The 6,145-nt window shown below is 43.2% G+C and overlaps 1 non-coding gene across 1 annotated transcript; it reads right to left on the reverse strand.

Moving 5' to 3' along the window:
- Window positions 1–5,830: 5,830 nt before the first annotated feature.
- Window positions 5,831–5,902, reverse strand: TRNAP-UGG (transfer RNA proline (anticodon UGG)). The gene has a single exon. It is a non-coding gene; the product is annotated as a tRNA-Pro (tRNA).
- Between the last annotated feature and the right edge of the window lie 243 nt (window positions 5,903–6,145).

A 6,145-nucleotide genomic window follows, 5' to 3' on the forward strand; every position in this document is an offset into this window, starting at 1 on the left:
CGATCGAAGTCCGAAGGGTAACATTTTCCGATGTGCCGACCCTTCAAGAAGGCCCCGCTCTTAACACACGGTCAGCTTCATGGGTAGCTGAACCTTACACTACCGACTCGGACAACTCTGACTCGGCACAGCAGAATAATTTGCTTTCGGACCATCCGACCTCGATACCCGATACGACCAGTCCAATCATACCTCGACGATCCAAGAGACTGTCGCAACCTCCGGAGAGGTATTCTCCTGGAATTTTCTTCACCGACGCCGGCGAACCGACGTCTTACGAAGAAGCATCGACATTTGTCGATTCAGCCACCTGGCATCGGGCGATGGAGTCGGAAATGCACTCCATTCGGGCAAACAAGACTTGGGATCTGGTTGAATTACCTATGAATCGACGTGCTCTTCCTTGCAAGTGGGTTTATCGACTAAAAGAGATGTCTGATTCGACCACCCCAAAGTACAAGGCCAGATTAGTTGCGAAGGGCTTCCGACAAGAATATGGCGTCGACTTCGACGAGATTTTTTCACCAGTGGTGAAAATGACAACCCTTCGTTTTCTACTCGGCGTAGTGGCAGCCGACAACTTGGAGCTGATTCAGCTAGATGTCAAAACAGCCTTCCTCCATGGTGATCTTGAAGAGGAAATTTATATGGAGCAGCCAAAAGGCTTCGTGGCAATTGGCCAAGAACATCTAGTCTGCCGACTCAGGAAGAGTCTATACGGCCTCAAACAGGCACCGCGACAATGGTACAAGAAGTTCGAGGACTTCATCCAATCGATCGGCTTCTCAAAAAGCGATGAGGACCATTGTCTTTTTACCAACACAGCTCAAGATGGATCACCCATCTTCCTCATCATTTACGTGGACGACATGCTAATTTCTGGACGCCACGCGGGCGAACTTGCCGATCTCATTCGGCAATTGCGGTTGAAGTTTGCCATGAAGGACCTCGGTCCGGCACGACACATACTTGGCATGAAGATTAGTCGGCATCGCGATAAACCACATCTTTTTTTGTCTCAGACCGACTATATCGGACGTGTCTTGGAACGCTTCAACATGCAATCAGCCAAATCTGCTTCAACCCCGCTCCCCATGAATCTTCGGCTCTCTCAACGAGACTGCCCGACATCCGGTCCGGAGGGGGAAGATATGAAGTCGGTACCGTATGCACCGGCAGTCGGCTCCCTTATGTACCTGATGGTCGCGACACGGCCTGATATTTCTCATGCCGTAGGAGTCGTTAGCAGATTTATGCACAATCCTAGCCGATCGCATTGGAACGCAGTCAAGCATGTGTTCAAATATCTGGCTGGCACAAAAGACCACGGCATTCTTTTCGGTCCGAACTCAACCTCAGGCGTAGTCGGTTACACCGACTCGGACTTCGCCGGCTGTATAGACAGTCGGAAATCAACAACCGGATACTGCTTCAAATTCGGCAATGGAGCAATTTCGTGGAAGTCGAAACTTCAGGAGTGCACAGCGACCTCAACGACCGAAGCAGAATATGTAGCTGCGTCCGACGCTGCAAAAGAAGCTTTGTGGCTCGGCCGGCTGGCGCACACGTTTCGACAAGTCGACCATGACTCGGCCCCAGTTGTCTATAGCGACAGTCAAGGTGTTGTTGCCTTGTCGAAAAATCCGGTTCACCACAACGCCTCCAAACATATCGACGTTCGATATCACTTCGTTCGGGACTGCGTCATTTCAGGGAAAATCGGTCTAGAAAAAATATCCACAACCGACAATGTCGCAGATGGAATGACCAAGTGTCTTTCGGCAGACCGCTTTCGGTCCCTTCGGCATCAGATGGGCGTAACGACAAACCAATCCGGTTAGAGCCGGACACAGCGCAGGATGGTTTCAGACAACCGACATCAGTTCCTTAATGATCGGCTTCAACTCTTCCAACCCAACCAGTTCGGCCTTCTGCCTTCGGACCCTGCCAACTCGAACAAAACTGATATGTCCGAGAACCTAGGTTTATACCTGTAATCTTAGATAACCCATGTATACGCCCATTACGGGGGAGTGTCGAATACAAGTGTATAATGGACGTATTCACACTATCCCTTTGTATAGCTCAAGTTTGGGCCATTTGTGCAATTAGCATAAATGGTAGTTGCCCTAAGTTTGTCACTATATAAAGTGACCTAGTAACCTTTTTGTAAGGTTGGTTGTATTATTGTTTCTATTGAATAGGAAGAGTCTTTTGTGCCTCCTCTCTCTCTCTCTCTCTATCTCTGTGCACGATCTTGGAAACTGTCATACGCAGGTACTCAACCCCATTCGAATGCTACTTGATCTTCCGCATTGACGGCCTTGTCTTCAACACTCATGGGGTTTCATCTAATCATCACACCATCTCCCTCCTTTGATGATGAGTTCCACGAGTCATAATGCATGAATTGGGGCTCGACTTATTTGGATATTGACGATGAAATTCAGCTACAAGATCAAAGGTGTTGTCAAGGTTCTCGGCTTGTTCCCAAGTACGATCATTAGGTGTATAACCTAACCAATCGACGAGATAATAAAGCTTCTTACGTACTATCTTGGAGTCCAAAACAACTTTGACTTCAAATTTTGGGCCGGAAACAAGTTGAACCGGAGGTGGGGGTAGAACAACCCGATTTAGAATGGAACTAGCATTGTAAGGTTCCAACAATGAGACATGAAATATTGGGTGTAGATACATGTGTGGGGGAAGATCAAGGCAAAATGCAACATCATTGATTTGATGAGAGATAATACATGGACCAAGCCGTTGATAATAAATGGACCAAGTGTAAAAAATCCACCCAATCATCCTGTTCATAATTGATGAAACATCGAAGATATTGTTCTAGAGTTTTATTTGTGCGTCTGTTTGACCATCACTTTGTGGATGATTGCTTGAAGAAAGTTTACAAGAGACTTTGAGCATCTCAAGCAACTGTTTCCAGAATTTTGAGATGAATTGTGCGCCACGATCACTAATGATGTCATTTGGAAGACCGTGAAGATGAAATACTTCTTTCATAATGATGTCTGCAGTTTCTATACTATTGATAGTTTTCGTGCATGGAAGAAAATGCGTCATCTTTGTGAATCGATCTATTACAGTGAGGATAGCATCAAAACTCTTTGAAAGTGGAAGATCTATTATAAAGTCCACAGAGATGGATTTCCACGAACCAGTAGGAACTGGCCATGGATGTAATAACCCATATGGTCGATGTCGTGGAATCTTTGATCGGCAACACACGTCACAAGTACGAACATAATCCTCAACAAACTCCCGAAGATGAGGCCACCAATAGTTTCGAGAAACTAGCTCCAAAGTTTTGTGGATTCCAAAGTGACCAGCCATTGGGTTGTCATGACAATATTGCATTACTTGGAGTCGAGATGAACCATTGGGGATATACAAAAGAGTGCTACGAAAAAGTAACCCATTTTTCCATTGAAATTGGTTATAATCTTTACAAGGATACTTGGATTTTGAAGAAGATGCACGATCTGAAATGATATGATTCAATACATCTTGAGGAAATTCATCAGAAATGATACCTATTTGCATTGAATCAAGGAGCCTAGAATCTTCAAGTGCTTTAGAGGCATTAATAGTCAATAGTCGAAACCGATCAGGCCCTAGGATGACTTGCTTTTGATGATCAAATCTGGGCTCTCCTGGTTGTGGTGCTAAATAAGATCGTCATGATAGAGAGTCTGCCTTTCCTTGTTGTACTCCAGGGAAATATGTGATGAGGAAGTCAAAATGCGTCAGGAATTGTGTCCAACGAGCTTGGCGTCGACTCAAGACTCTAGCATTTTGAAAGTATATGAGGTTTTTATGATCATTGTAAACAATGATTTGGTGGGGAGAACCTTCTAAGAGATGCCTCCATTGTTCAAATGAATCTAGAATGGCGAGGAGCTCTTTGTCGTGAATCTCATAATTGATCTCTGCAGATTCGAATTTGCGTGAATGGAAAGCAATTGGATGCAGCTTTCCGTCATCTCCAACCTGCGACAAGATAGTTCCTAGTGCAAAATCAGACGCATCCGCCTCGATGATTAAGGGTTTTTCTAGGTCAGCTTGAAGTAGAATAGGAGCAGAAGTGAATGCTCTCTTTAGGTTTTCAAAAGCTTTGGCCGCATTCGAACTCCATGTGAACGACTTGTTCTTTCATGTAAGCTCCCTGAGAGGCATTACGATGTTCGAGGAGCTTGATAAATTTGCAGTAAAAATTTGCAAATCTTAAGAAACACTGAACATCACGCACTAGGCAAGGTGTTTCCCAATTTAGAACTGTCTGCACCTTGAAGGGATCCATAGATATACCTTGTTGTGAAACCACATACCCTAGAAGCTCCACGTGGTTTTGATCAAAGCTACATTTCTCGAGATTGCCATAGAGCCCGTATTCTCGTAAGCATTGGAGGACTTGGCGGACATGTGTGTCATGCTCTTCTTGACTTTTTGAGTAGATCAAGATGTCATCAAGATATACTATGGTAAATGAATCTAAGAAGTCGCGAAAAATATCATTCGCCATGTGTTGAAAATCTGCGGACGCATTCGTGAGACCAAAAGGCATAACCGTACTCGATATCCGTATCGAGTACAGAATGCTATCTTCCATTCGTCTCCTGGACGTATCCGAACAAGGTTATATGTGCCTCGAAGGTCTAGCTTTGTGAAAACTTTAGTTCCACAAAGACGCTCTAGTAAACTCGATATCAAGGGTAGAGCATATCTATTTCTAACTATCATTTTGTTTAAACCTCGATAATCTACGACCAATCGTAATGGCCCATCTTTCTTCTTGACAAAGAATATGGGTGCACCAGCAGGGCTTTTAGAATGTGGAAGGAATCCATTTGCTAGGTGCTCCACCCCCACCCATCAATTTATTCCTCCTACCATAGTGATCAAGTTCAGAGTTTGTGGACTCCCGTGGTTTTTCCCTTTTAGGTTTGTCTACGTTAAATTTTGTCTCTGGCTCCACCCCCCACCCATCAACAATATTCCTCCTACCATAGTGATAAAGTTAGGAGTTTGTGGACTCCCGTGGTTTTTCCCTTTCCGGGTTTTCCACATTAAATCTTGTGTCTCTGTACTTGTGTTTTCTACCATTTCAATCTTTGCACATGAAATTGAGGAAAATGATAAGAGGATGGGGTGTTATCAAACAAGGTGTCGTGGCCCATGGTGCTAATTTCATGCTTGGAAAAAAGGATTGCCCACAAATAAGACTTGCATTTGAGCTTTCCTTGTGTGGAAATATAGTCATAACTATATGCCAATATAAATATAGATGGAAGAAATACAAATGGGCTATTATCCTATCATTTAAAAGTCTATTATTGCACCATATAATCCTTGACCAACATATCAAGAAAAACAGACCACACAATACACTCATTGATGCTTGGTCACATTCCCTACAAAAATGATAGCTTTGTGAAGAGGATCTCATTATGTGGAACGATCGATGGCTTATCAACAAAGGATATGGCTTCCATCACACACTGAATATACACGGATGGACATTTAAAACTAATGTGACTCTTTCACCTAAATCTTGTTGGATATCCAATACTCATGGACATGAGATTCTATCATATAATGGTCACATTAGCGACAAGGCATGAATGCTGTGATGAATAAATTTGGTGGTTATGGATAATGATGCCAACACAATGGTGGTTGACTTTAGTATAGGAACATGAAATATTAAAGGTTTTTGCCTTTGTGAAATTTAAAAGCAACGAAGGACCTACCGTTGTTGATAGTATTAAAAAAACCTTCAAGCACAAACCTCAACAAAATTGGCCAAACTGGGGCGTTGCGAGAATCGAACTCGCGGCCTCTCGCACCCAAAGCGAGAATCATACCACTAGACCAAACGCCCATTGATGATAATGTGATATGATTTTGTTTAATATTTATGTCTTTATACATCACTTTACTCTAAACTCCTTTCTACGTATTAATTTCAAAAGAGCCCCTTTTCTACGTTCTACATTTATTGCATACATTGATAGAGATTTATATAAATCCTATTCATTACAGCTTGATGAACAACCAATAATACATCTAGGCTATTTAAGATTTAGTTTTGGCTGAGTAAGGACCTTACGGTTTGGTAAGGTTA

The sequence above is a fragment of the Azolla caroliniana genome, unplaced genomic scaffold, assembly GCF_043228905.1.
Source record: "Azolla caroliniana isolate FFs.n. ecotype wild unplaced genomic scaffold, voAzoCaro1.0.p SCAF_13, whole genome shotgun sequence".
Lineage (NCBI taxonomy): Eukaryota > Viridiplantae > Streptophyta > Polypodiopsida > Salviniales > Salviniaceae > Azolla > Azolla caroliniana.